The sequence below is a fragment of the Diabrotica virgifera genome, chromosome 2, assembly GCF_917563875.1.
Source record: "Diabrotica virgifera virgifera chromosome 2, PGI_DIABVI_V3a".
NCBI lineage: Eukaryota > Metazoa > Arthropoda > Insecta > Coleoptera > Chrysomelidae > Diabrotica > Diabrotica virgifera.
Genome location: NC_065444.1, coordinates 129296049 through 129310786, shown reverse-complemented (window position 1 = coordinate 129310786; position 14738 = coordinate 129296049). Strand labels below are relative to the sequence as shown.

The following is a 14738-nucleotide window of genomic DNA, read 5'->3' as shown; positions in this document are numbered from 1 at the left end:
CCAATGAATGACATGACGTTTAAAAGTGACAGCAAAATGACAGAAAAAAAGGTTTAAAATGCATTACATTCAAATAATAGCGTTTATCTCTGTTTAGTACTTTGTAGTATAAAGAGATAACTTTATTGTCCCAAAACAACAAAAAGAAAAGAACAAATTTTTCGCAGCCATTTTATTTTGTTTCCTTTTATACCTACGCTACTTCTCAATAGATGGCAGTCAATGGATGGAGGCTAATAAATTTTAAAAATACGAGGGTAATAAGTTTTGTTGTTTTTATCACTTCATAAAATATATTTTTTTTTTCAAAAGAAGCTTAATTTAAAAAATCCAACAAACTTTCTGAAATATGCTGTTTTTCGGTATTTAAATTATCTTCTAATTGTTTGTTTTGACTACTTATCTACTATATTTTTTCTGAAAATAAATTACCAACCAATAATAATTGTAACCCATTTAAACAAAGCAACTTGTTTTGCTTTATTAATGTTTTGACTTGCAGTCCGGAAATATTTCTCAAAATGAAAGTTAATAACTTAATCGATAATAAACATTATGTTTTCTATTGATCCCAATTTGTAATTTAAATTTTTCACTTAATTACAGTTCAAATTATTGAAGATGCAGTACCTACTATAGTATCTACCTAATGAGTCAAAAAATGAGTTATAAAACAATTTTTGTAAATAATTTAAGTTAAATAATATGATATTAAACGAAGTGAGAACCGATGCTAAGGAGAAATTGAGGGTGGATAACTGGAGGAAAGCAGCCAGGGATAGAATTACTTGGAGGCGGCTGCTGGGGGAGGCCAGGGCTTTACTTGGGTCATAGACCCATAGGAGAGAGATGATATTAAATGTTAACAACATAGACGAATCTAAGATGTTGATTATAACTTGAATATGTTTAAAGGTCAGATATGATAACTTTATACATATAGATATAAGCACAAAGAGAATTATACTCGATCCACCTCATGTCAATAGATCACAAAACCCATAAATTTTTGTCAAAAAGCAGTTTTAACTATGACTAAAAGGAGAAGCAGTCACGCTCTTGTCTGGTTACTACCGTTAATTTTTGTAAGGCGAGCGCGACAAAACAATAAGTTAGGGACTGCTTATTAACATGTGCTTGGGACCTGGACTTAGAGATGAGCAATCATTACGGATCTCAAGCATTTCCAAATAACTTTTTTCGTGGCAGCCACTCCCAACTATAAATCTCCATAAATCTCCATAGGTACCTACCTTCTTCATCCACAGGACCGAAACCAAAACCTGACGCGAAATAAAAAAATTGATTGAGAGAACCAGCGGAAAAAAACCATAAACCAATGTGTGAGAAACCACGTTAATGGCTGAATGGCAACACGTAACGTGCTCACGAAAGTTCCCTTGATGAAACCGGCCGAACTCCATTGTAAAAAGCCATGTTCCCATATGCGAGGCTATGTGGGAATAGACCGTATTTCTCTAGCGACTTAAGGGGTTTGTGTGGTACCTAGATGAAGAGGGTAAACTAAACCTAAACTTCCTTCCAAATCTACCTTTAAAAATTACGTAGACAAAAAGACAAATGAAAATTACAGAAGCAAATGAAATATATAAAAAAAAGGGTCTTGTAAATACTTCTCTATTATTATAGAGGGATTAGAGACATACCAAAAGTTATTAAAGGACCTTACTAGATTTATGGTGGAGGTGGTGGAAAAACTATAAAAAGCTCTCAAACATTTACAAAAGATCCAGTAATGTAAATATTCTAGATAGTACCTAGAGATCTATAGTCCAAGTAATGAAGCTTAAAATAGGACAAAACCTCGCAATTTTTACAAAATGGATCGATTTGCTTGAAAATTTGAGAGAAAGTAGTGGATAGTTGAAGGATCAAAATCTATATGATGCCGAAAGGCACTTTTATCATGGGGGTGGTTGCCACCCCATCTCGGAGGTGGAAATTTTTAATTATATTTTGACCGCAAAAGTTGGTAAAAACATTCATTCTAAGCAAAAAACGTTCTATACATTTTTTTGATAAAATTAATATTTTTCGATTTATTCGCTATCGAAAGTGTTAGTTTTATATCGAAAAAATCAATGTTTTTAATAAATTTTACGCTAATAACTCCAAAAGTTTTCGTTTTATCAAAATAACTTTACCTACTTAACAAAAATGAACCTTTTGAAAAAATAAACAAAACCGTGTTTTTTATTCTTTAAGACCAATAGTAATCGAGCTATACTTTATTATATGTTAGCTCTTCTTCGTTAAATGCTAAATATTGTAGTTTCAAAGTCAAAATACGGGAAAACTATGCATTTTTCGAGGATAACTTGTTGAAACTAATTTAAAGTATTTAAAAATATCTATCTTCAGAAATAAAAAAAAGTCTCTAGCTTAAAAACTAAGTAACTTATAATGAAAAGAATGTCAGCCCCTATTTTTTCAGCGAAAAGTGATCGGAAGCAACCTCCTAATCACCACCCTAATTAAAATTAGTCATTGACGTTATTTGGTCTTCTTTATTTATGTATTATTAATAGGTTCTAGAAATTTGACAAACTTAGAGTGATTAGTTAAAAAAAATGGAGTTAAAAGCGAATAACGAATTTATGTAGTTGGGAGAAAAATGGCTTTATCTTCAGAATAGAAAAATTAGCATCAGAGATACGAAAAAAATGTTTAAAATATGACATTGTAGCTTATTTAATTCCCAAGAACCTGGTTTGCAAAAATTTTTTCTACGGCAAAAATTGAGTGAGCTATTGACAATTAAAACTTGTAATAGCATGCAAAAATCACCTTTACCAACCCTTTCAAAGTCACCTCTTTTTGCGACTGAGGATTTTAAAAAGATTTAATATTAATAGGCTTTATAAATCTTGTAAGAATCTACAAAATTCTTTTTACCAAACTTTCTAATATAAAAAATAAAAAAGTTACGGTTAAAAAAATCAATATATTATTTTGAAAAAAAAAAGGTATTAGCGGTATTTTTAGTCATTAGCATTCATTCTTCTTTGTATTATTAATAGATTCTAAACTTTGACTGGCTTAGAATGATTAGTTTTTAAAAAACAGGAGTTAAAAGCGAATAACGAATTTTTGTAGTTTTGTAAAAAATGCCATTTTCTTCAGAATAGAATTATTAGCATCAGAGATATGAAAAAATGTTTAAATATGAAATTGTACGTTATTTAATTCCTAAGAACTTAGTTTAAAAAAAATTTTTCTATGGCACAAATTGAGTAAATCGTAAATGAGTATATTATCAAAAAACATTGATTGTTTCAATATAAAACTAACACTTTCGATAGCGAATAAATCGAAAACTATTAAATTTATTAAAAAATGTATAGAACATTTTTTGCTTAGAATGAACGTTTTTATCAACTTTTGCGATCAAAATATAATAAAAAATTTCCGCCCCGAGATGGGGTGGCAAACACCCCAATGGTAAAAGCGCCTTTCGGAATCATATAGATTTTGATCCTTGGACTATCCACTATTTATTCTCAAATTTTCAATCAAATCGATCCATTCTGTAAAAATTACGAGGTGAAAAGCTTCGGTTCCTGGACTACTAGACTGGTTAAAGAAACACAGATACGAGCCAGTTGAAACGATAATCGTGGATGCGGACACTCAAACGGATCCCTTGCATGGTGGTCCGAAAGCAAAAATCAAGACCTTTGAAGACTGGGAGATTTTTTTAATAGGCCACCAGTGGGAGGAAAAAGTATCACCAGAACAAAAGGAGTTATCGGAACCGCAATGGAAACAGTCAACGAGACTACGAAAGTTGTCTTAGTTGAATCAACGAACGCGTTCATGCAAAATAGTATCCAAAGACTGCTTCTTCTTCTTAACGTGCCCTATCAAGTCCACTTTACGTTGGCGATTAACATGAAAAAACTGTCTGTGTCTCGAGCTATTCTAAATTGTTGCTCTGCTTTCTTTATTCCTGCCACTCTGATATTCTTCAATCAAGAGGCCTGTTTTCTACCAATTCCTCTGTGTCCTTCGATTTTACCCATCATAATAAGTTAAAGAATATTATATCGGTCTCCCCTTACTACGTGTCCAAAATGGGCCATCTTTCTACATTTGATGTTATCAAGCAGCTGGCGAGCAGCAATTGCTCTCTAAGGACTGCTACATTTGTCAGCATAGCCGTTCATGGTATTTTTAGTGTACCTACGTCTGTGCAGCCACATTTCAAAAGCCTCCCAACAATTAATGGTGGATACTTTTAATGTCCATGTTTCGACACCGTATAAGAGGAATGCCAAATTTAACATTTAGTCCTGAGCTTTCGAAGTTAAAGTTGCAAGTTATCATTACAGAAGAATGACCTCATTTTTAAAAATGTTGTGCTGGCTATCTCGATTCTACATTTTATCTCTTTATCTGGGTCTAGTTGTTCAGTTGTTCAGTAAAATTGGAATATCTCGGACATATTACACGTGGCGAGAGATACAACTTGCTCCTAACTCATTATGCAGGGAAATATTCAAGGAAAAAGGAGCATAGGGAGACGCAGAATATCGTGGCTGCGCGACTTGAGAGAATGGTACAGATGTAGAGGAGAGTTGGACAAAACCCGGTAAGTTGATAAAAAGGGGTTCCCCTTAATTCTTTTAACTTTCTGCTGCTATCTATCAGACAATGTTAAAATTAGTGTCCCTAAACCGCAAACAGTCGTGTGTATTCATTTCTAATCTGTGCCGGAGCAGTAAGATTTCACCTGTTTTTTGATGCAGTAAACTCGATTTTTAAGGTAAGTTTATAGTTGTTTTTTCCTCTACTGAATAACTAACAGTAATTTCAAAATTTAATACATGTTGTAAACTACTATATTACCTTTAATTTGACCAAGAATTTTGAATATTATTTCATAACTTAAAAATTTAAATAATATTTAATGTCTTCTTTATGAGTTTGACAAAACCGGGTAATCCGAAAATCAATAAAAACCGGGTACCCGATTTTATCAGACCTGTTGTTACTTCCAGTTTATGCAGTGTTTTTTTTTGCTTTTAGTTAACTACAACATGTAACATTATAAAAGAAAAACTACTCGTCAGTCATGGGATCAAGAGAGCATGCAAAATGCAATAGTTGAAGTGCTAGAACATAGGATGGTACATATACAAAAAAGCTTCTCAAAGTTTTAATGTTCCGCAATCCACTTGACCGCGAATACACTAGAAGATAAAAAAATTAAAACTAAATGAACTAGACAAAAAAGGAAAAAAAACGTGATAAAAAAGGCTGCACCAAAAACAAAATTGGTTCTGAAATTTACGATTGCAGATTCTGAGCGTTTGGAGAAAGAAGATAATAATGACGATGTGTGTCTATTGTTTCAATAAACTATTTTCAAATTCTAAGGCGAAGGAAGGCTGGATAAAATGTGTGTGTTGCACCAAATGGGCTCATGAAGCCTGTAGTGCCTATGATGATGTAGATGAAGTTTTTATTTGTGACTTTTGTTAATAGATTTTCGATTTTTGTTCACATACTATTAATAAATATTTTATTTTCTGCACATTAGTCTTTTTACATGGTAATTAAGTTACTACCCGGTTTTATCATACCGGTTGGACAAAACCGGGTAGTTTGAAATATTTTCATAAAAATAAAAAAATTAAAAACTTAAGAATATTTATAAAAATTGACATTGATATATCAAACTTAAGTCATTTGAGAATATTTCAATCTGAAGCAAACATTTGCTACTCTAACATAGCACAAGATACAGACGGTTTTTGGACTGGTACTCGGTTTTGTCCAACTCTCCCCTACATCAAACGAACTTTTCAGAGCAGTCGTCTTTAAAGTCCGAATAGCTATGATAATTGCCGACCTCCATCTCGGAGATGGCACTTGAAGAAGAAGTTGTTCAGTAATATGGCAACCAGGATATTTAAAACTGGGTACTCTTTGAATTATATGACCATCAACATATAACCGTGAATCTGGATGTGACAAACAGCTAAATGCCATGTATTTTGTTTTTGAACAGTTTATGTTTAGGCCAAACTCTCTTCCTACTGTGTCAATGGCATTTAAAAGGCATTGTAATCCATTCATGTTATCACTTAAAATAACTATATCGTCTGCATATCTGATTGTATTTATCAGAATTCCATTAACTTTCACGCCCCATTGGCTATATCTCCAGAACTCTTCTATTTAGAAAAACGAAAACTGGTAAGCCTCTTATCTTCTAGAGATAAATCTATTCCATCAATTACTAATTTCTAGTACCCGTCATAGGTGCCCGTTTTGGACGCAACTTATTGTACTTATTTAACTTTTAAACATTTTTGACACTATATTATTAAATTGTGATGTATTCTAGTACCAAAAGTACTCTTGCTTTAAGTCGGTAGAATGCACAGTTTTCTAGAAAAATTTAAGAATTTTTTTGTTTTTGAATTAAAAAAAAAGTTAAAAAAATACGGTGTATTTTAGCAACTTAAAGTAAGAGTAATGTTTAGTTTGTTGTTAAAAGTTGGTGTGAACACAAGTTGATTTGCTCTCTGGTGAAAAAAGTTGTTTTAGTACGGAAGTAAACATTGGTTTTTGGTGAAATTTTCACAAAGTGTGTGGTGAATTCAACATTTCAACTGTAAGTCATCTTTTTGTTAATTTGATGCACGTAAGAGAGGAGATTTGCAATAATATTATACAGAACAATATTTTTTTAAGTTACAAATACAACAAACATTGAATATAACAAAAACGTGTATAATTAAACATTAATGAATATTTAATTACTGAAAGCCATAAATAAATTAGCAAACAGAAGTACGGCCAAATATTCTGCGACGTTGCCGGCGTGTGCAAAATATCTGAGACCTTACCAAAACGTAATTAAAAATAAGAAGATAATAATAATAATAATTACTATTAGACACAGGTTACATTTTCCTATTTTTTGTGTATATTATAAGCTTTAAGTGAACTAAAAATATATTTTTCTCGCATTATATCGATAAAGATTTTCAGTCTAGAAAACAAACAACAAGACAAATAGATGAACAACGAAGAAAATAAAACAGAAGGAAAAAGACACAAACCGGAGCACGACAGCTCGATTGAAGAAGACAAAGAAGAGCAACATAAAAGCAAAAAAGCTCCAGACTCGCGCATAGAAAAAGTAAGTACAATATTAACGGACATGGAGGAGATTAAGATATTGCTGAGCCAGATGAGGCAAGAAATTAAAGAAGATATTCTGGAAAGCAAAACAGAGATTAAAGATGAAATCAAGGATATGAAAAACGAACTGGAAGATATTAAGCAGAAGCTTAAGCAAAACAAAGCAGAAACAGAAAATTTAAAAAGAGAAGTAGAAAAAAAAGAACAAAAATGGGAGAAAGAAAACGAAGAACTCAAAAAAGCGTTAACACTCATGGAGAATAGATTAGAGAAGATCGATAAAGAAAAAATACGCAATAAATTAATCATAACAGGAATTCAGGTAGATCTGGAAGATGAAGTTAGACTAAGAGAAAACATACAAAAATGATGGAAACAGAGCTGCAACTGAAAATAGAAGTTAAAAGTGCGTTTAAGATAGGATACAAGAAATGTATAATAGAAACGAAGAGCTGGGAAGACAAACAGAAAATACTGCAAGAAAAAGGTAAACTCAAATACACAAGAGACTGTAGAGAAATATACATAGATGCAGCGCTGACGTTCAAGGAAGCAAAGATAGAAAAAGAAATCAGAGACATAGCAAAACAACAGAGAAGCAAAGGAGCAAAAGTAAAAATCAGATACCAGAAATTAGAAATAAATGACAAAGTGCTAAAATGGAATGCAAGAGAAAATAAACTTATAGAAATCGAAAATGTCCCAAAAAACTAGACAAAAGAGAACGGATGGATGAAAAGGAAACAGACAATGCAAACGAAGAGATAAATGAGTCACGGTATATTCAAAATAATAAGAAAAATACAAAAAAAGGAAGAGAATTAAAAAAATGACAAAAAAAAATTGGAACATGGAACGTCAGGACACTGCTAGAGGAAGGAAAAATGGAAGAGCTAGCGACACAGTTAAAACAATACAATATAGATATTGCAGGAATTCAAGAAACCAGGTGGGGGGGACATGGAAAAATCGAAAAAGAAAATTATACAGTATGGTATGCTGGAGAAGAAAAACAAGGATATGGAGGAACTGCTTTTATTGTGTTAGGGGAAATGAGGCATAAAGTTATGGAATTTAAACCCATAAGTCAAAGATTATCATACATAAGAGTAAACAGCAAACCGAACAAGTTGTCCATAATAAATGTCTATGCACCCACAGAAAACAGTGATGACTTAATAAAACAACAGTTCTATGAAACACTAGAAGAAAATGCCGAAAAAATCCCGGGAGAAGATATATTAATTATTATAGGCGATTTCAACGCACAAATAGGTAAAGAAAAATGCTTTAGGGAGGTTGCAGGGGAAAACTCATTACATAGCACAACAAACAATAATGGAGAAAGATTATGTAATTTAGCAGCGGCATTAAACATGGACATAAGTAGCACGAGATATAAACACAAAAACATACACAAGATAACATGGATGAGACCAGGCAGTCTGGAGGAGAATCAAATAGACCATGTACTTATTAAAAAGTCACACAAACAGTCGATAAATGACGTGAGATCTCACAGAGGGACAAACATCGATTCGGACCATATGCTAGTGATTGCAAAATGTAAAATAAAAACAACAAAGAATGAAAGACGAAAAGCAGTAAAAAGAAGATTTGTAAAAGAAGTAAATGTAGAGATGCAGTTCAAGGAGGAACAAGAAATGGAGGAGCAGTGGAAAAAAATCAAACAAGGAATAAACACTGCAGCAGAGAAAGTAGTTGGAAAAATGCAAAAAGAAAGAAGAAACAATTGGTTTGACGAAGAGTGCAAACTAGCAGTGGACGAAAAGAATAAAACAAGATTGAAATGGCTAAGCACAGGTAAAGAAGAGGAACGAGAAAAATACCAAGATTAAAGGAAAAAGACAAAGAAATTGTTTAAATCAAAGAAAAATAAAAAAGTAGACGAAATTATGAACGAGATCGAAACAGAAAATAAGAGACACAATTCAAAACCACTGTACCAATACTTAAAGCTAGGTAGTAGAAAACGGACAGCTAATGTAGCCATAGAAGCAGAAACATGGCAGAAGTATTTCGAAGAAATGTATCAAGAAACGGATGTAGAAGAAGAAAGAGAAACAATAATGAACCCGGAACAAGGTGAAGAAGAAGAATTGACCTATACAGAAGTAAAATATACAATATGCAAACTGAAAAACGGGAAAACAGCGGGAGACGACGGAATATGTGCAGAACTTATAAAATACGGGGGTGAAGCACTATACAGAAAGATTTATGAACTAATACAGAATATATGGAATAAGGAAACAATGCCCGAAGAATGGAAGAAAGGAATTATTGTGACAATCCCAAAACAAGGAGACCACAGGATATGTAAAAACTACCGAGCAATTAATTTACTGAATGTAACATATAAAGTACTGACTGGTATAATTAGAGACAGACTAACAATATACACAGAACAAAGCATAGGAGACTACCAGTACGGTTTCAGAAAAGGAAGATCCACGATAGATGCTATCCATACACTAAAACAAGCGATAGAGAAAACATACGAGTACGACGGAGAAGCACATATACTTTTTCTAGACTTTAAACAGGCTTTTGACAAACTAAGTAGAAGAAAAACGATCCAAGACTTACAAGAGAGCAAAATACCAAATAAAATTATAAGAATGATAGAAATGACAATGCGAGATTCCCAAGCAACAATAGACACCGGAAGAGAGAGAACAGAAATAATAAAAATTAAAAATGGAGTAAGACAAGGAGATGCGCTCTCAACTGTACTATTTATTCTATCATTAGATAAGATAATAAAAAAGTTGTCAAACGCAGGAACTATAAATAAAAATACAGTACAAATAATATGCGGACGATATAACCATAGTAGGAACAAATAAAAAGGCATTAAAGAAAACCTTTCAAGAAATAGAAAACGAATCCAAACTAAGAGGACTGGAAATAAATGAAAATAAAACAAAATACATGAATGTAAGTAAAAAAAGAAGACGCAACTGACAGAAATGACAATAGATGCACACAGTTTCGAAGAGGTTGAAACATTCAAATATTTGGGAGTATTAGTCAACAGAAGAAATGAAAGTGTAGATATGAAAAGAAGAATTCAAGCAGGAAACAAAGCATTCTACAGAAATAAAAAAATTTTCAAAGATAAGAAGATTAACCGAAATACAAAAATGAAAATCTACAAAACGACCATAAGACCAATAGTGCTATATGCTTTGGAGACATTCACATTAACAGCAAGAGAAGAAGAGCAGCTGAAAGTTTTTGAGAGAAAAATTATGAGAAAAATTCTGGGGGACCAAAGAGGGAAAACGAAGAGGATGCAAGGCAATGGATGAACCACGAAATACAAGAATGGATAGGTCAAGAGAACATAGTAAGAGCAACAAAAGCACAGAGAATTAGATGGTATGGACACATAATGAGAAGAGAGAAGAACAATCCGTTAAGAGTTATAACCGAATGGATACCACCAGGTACAAGAACCAGAGGCAGGCCTAAACTCAGATGGAGACAACAAGTGGAAGAAGACTTAAGAAGTATGGAAATTAGAAATATAGGAAGCAAAATCAGAGAGAGAGAAGAATGGAGAAAGGTAGTGGAAACAGCGAAGTCACACCAGCAATTGTAAAACCAAAGTCAGAATGGGATGATCCCCCACAAAAAGGATCTTCAAGTGAAAACAGCTTCAGCTTCCTCGGGAGCGTACAGCTTGTATATATATATATATATATATATATATATATATATATATATATATATTGATGTGATCTTGATTATTGATATGAGATAATATTCTTATATGTCATTTAATTTAATCCATGCATTAATCATAATCTAATTAATTTACCAGATCACATATCAATATGTTTTTAATCTCAGGGCGAATTATAAAATTAATTACTTACTCTCGTGGCTTCTAAGTATTTCTTAATGGTTCCTAATCGGGATAGGAAAGAAAAGAGTAAAATAATAACACATATGGGTTACAATTGTAATCAAAATATTGTTTATTTTATTTAACTGGCAATCACTGCTTAATATTTGCTATATCTTATTATTCTTAAACATAACATTTACACATGGGAATCTTATTTCCTTTTGGTTTCCAATTGAAAGTTTTTATTAACATTTAACTATTATGATTTATTAGCAACAATTCTATTTAAGTTTGATGAAGCTTTTCTGATATTATTGATTATGTTTCTTCAATTTTAAATGTGGTATTTAATACGAAAAACCCATACATTCATGTCCAAACAAATGAGACTGACCTTTTTCTGGTGAACTGAGAATGTCTTCACACAAGACCCGTTTCCTGCTATCCTTGGCTGCAATCAAAACCTCGTCCTGGCTTCCAGTAATGTTCTCCTCTGAAACTAGCTCGTATAGCTCTCGTTTCCTGCTTCTGTCGTGATGCTGTGTTCTACCTTTTTCGAAACTGCAATCAGCTACCGGGAACTCTTGGCTCAAAAAGGTTCTTTTACTTTCAACCTGGCCTACCTCTCGTTCCACGATAGATACTCCACACTCACGGAACTACACCGGCTTTCTCACTCTCCGTACACTACCGTCTACTACTGGACTTCACTTCTCGACAGCTCCTAACATTCTGATCTCTATTTGTCATTCATTCCCCTACTTTCTAAATATCCCTTCCAGATTCACAAATCAAACTTCCACCACCAACTCTCATTCGCAGTATTCCTCAAAACCAATTTTTAATCTTTCTAAATATGCTTAATGGATTTCAAAAGAAAAATAGTTAATTCCCATTCTAAAATTACTTTCTACTAATTACAAAATTTAATGATCTATTATCTACTTCAACTGAGTCTTATTTAGCATAAGCTAATGATCGAACCTTCCGCGAACTACGATAATGACCTATTATCGATTTCACTTGAGTTTTATTTAGCATAGGCTAATGATCGAACCTTCCGCGAACAACGATAATGGTACGCCATTCACTTTGTTTATTCTAAGCGCATTTTCCCGAGTTTCGTTTAATCACTTCTTAAAATTAAATATAACAATTTGTTGTATACAGGTTGTTCTAAATTTATATGCCCGTGGTTGAGAAAATTGAAAATAGTTTATATTAAATTGAATTTTGTTTATAATTATCAAATTTTAATTTTCATATCAAATAGAAATATAACAATATATATATATATATATATATATATATATATATATATATATAATGTTTAGTACTTAGTAGTAATGTTTAGTACCTAATAATCTAATAATCTAGTGTCATAAATGCTTAAAAATTAAAGACAAAAAGTTATGCGATAAAAAAACCGTTGACCTGCCCGAAACCATATGACCGGTACTAGAAATTCATAACTAATGAAATCGATTCATCTCCGGAAGTTAAATAAACATACCAGTTTTCATTTTTTTAAATAGTTTTTGTTGAACATTTTTTTTAATATTCAAAAAACGAAAAATTTTCAAATCGATTTTTCTAGAAAACGTTGTTGTGTTCTAGCGATTTAAAGCAAGAGTAGGTATCTTTTAGTACTATCATGTACTACCTATAAAGGCAGAAACGCATTAGAGAGTCGTGGACGCGACTCGACTCGTCGCGGACTAATCTAGCTCAGATTCTTTACGTTGTTTTTAATCTTAATGAACGCATTTGGAAGTCGCGGACGGGACGAGGACTTGATTCAATCTTTAATTCTCAAGTCGTCTACTGTCTTGTTCGCGACGAGTCACGTGTGCGACTCTCTTTAATGATCCAAAGACAAAAAATGTTGCTATAAAATAACCGTTGCCCTACCCAAAACGGATGCCTATGACCGCTACTATGGATGGAATCGATTTATCTCTGGAAGATAAATATGCGTACCAATTTTCGTGTTTCTAAATAGAAGCGTTCTGGAGGTATTTAAGAAAAACTAATTTATTACAAGACGCCATTTTCAAAGTGCTCTACTTCCCTTAGGAAGCATTTTCGGACTAGATGAATTGGGTTAAAATGACTTAAAATTATTTGAGGAATCTTCTGTCTTCGTTTGTCGGTAGAGTTTCTCGACACCCTGTATAATACACAATAGGTAGGTACTTGTACATACTTTTAGTCCGTTCTTTAAAGGTAAAATATTGCAAAACCTCTAAATTTTAAAGAACTTTTAAAGAACTAACAAGTCAAAGAAAAAAAGTGATATTGTGCCGATGTGTGCTTTTGCCCTTTCACCCCCTTTTGGGGGTGAAAAGTATATGTTTGAAATAAGTCCGGAAATGGATAAAATGACTAATTCTAAGCAACTTTTGTTCTATAAAGTTTTTTCACCAAGTTAATACTTTTCGAGTTATTTGCGAGTGAATATGTTAATTTTTCAGACGATTTTTCGCAAATAATTCAAAAAGTAAGTATTTGGTCGAAAAAAAAAATCTTATAAAAATATAGCACGTAAAAAAGTGAAAAATATGGTGTATACATTAGGTCATTATACCTAGTAGAAGCAGAGTTATAGCGAATGAAAAATAGGTTCATAGTCGTCAAATTCCAAATCGAATATTTTAATGTGCCATAACCAAAAAACGAAGCACTTTTTTGGGGAAAACTCATTTTAAGTTTTTTAAAGTGCTTAAAAAATGCTTAGTTTTGTTTTTTAAAAATAATTTTAAGCATCAAAAGTAAACAAGTTACGCTCAAAATAAAGTTGGTCCCTTTTTTTGGTAAGAAATCGAGAAAATCACCCCCTAATTAGCATTTCAAATGAACTTAATTGTTACTACTTCACAAGTTTTTTACTCGCGTATGTATTGATCATATGATCTGTAAGTTTCGGTTTAAGGTCCTTATTTTTGAAAGAGCTGTAGTTAAAAGGGCTTGAACGAGTCACTTATCACGAGTGTATGCAAATTTAGAAACACCGAATCTTAACCAGTTTTTGTCTTACAGAAAAACAAAAAAATACAAAATATTCAGAAAAGTAAAGCCGACTTTTTTTTATTGTTTAAGATTTTTGGTATCTTTAACAATTTTTAAGTTATTTTGAAAAAAAGCATTTTTTTCAAAATTAAAATTTTTAAAAATATTATTTTAAAACCAATTTTTTTCGAAAATAAGCACTTTGAATCGATGAAACTTACAGATTATATAAACACAACATAAGTAAAGTAACTTGTAAAACGGTAACGATTAATTTCGTTTAAGTTGCTAATTGGGGGGTGCTCTTCGTGATTTTTTTTTGCCAAAACAAAAGGGACCAACATTATTTTGAGTGTAACTTGCTTACATTTGATGCTAGAAATTTTTTTTATAAAAACAGAAATAAAGCTTTTTTTAAACACTTTAAAAAAGTTGTAATGTGTTTTCCCCAAGAATGCTTCATTATTTGAATATTTCACATTGAATTATTCTATTTGGAATTTTTCGAATATGAACCTATATACACCGTTTTTTTCACTTTTTTATAGGCTATAGTTTTGCTAAGAATATTTTTTTCGACAAAATGCTTACGTTTTGAGTTATTTGCGAAAAACCGTCAAAAAACGTGGTTATTTTGTTGAAAAATTAACATATTCACTTGAAAATAACTCGAAAA

At 32.2% G+C, this 14738-nt stretch overlaps 1 protein-coding gene across 1 annotated transcript in view; it reads left to right on the top strand.

Moving 5' to 3' along the window:
• The first annotated feature begins 6523 nt into the window (after positions 1–6523).
• Positions 6524–14738, top strand: part of LOC114332923 (beta-Ala-His dipeptidase-like) — a 73854-nt gene continuing 65639 nt past the window's right edge. Inside the window, exon 1 of the mRNA XM_050642796.1 lies at positions 6524–6643. The gene's annotated coding sequence lies outside the window, so the exon portion shown is untranslated. The remainder of the gene's footprint in view (positions 6644–14738) is intronic.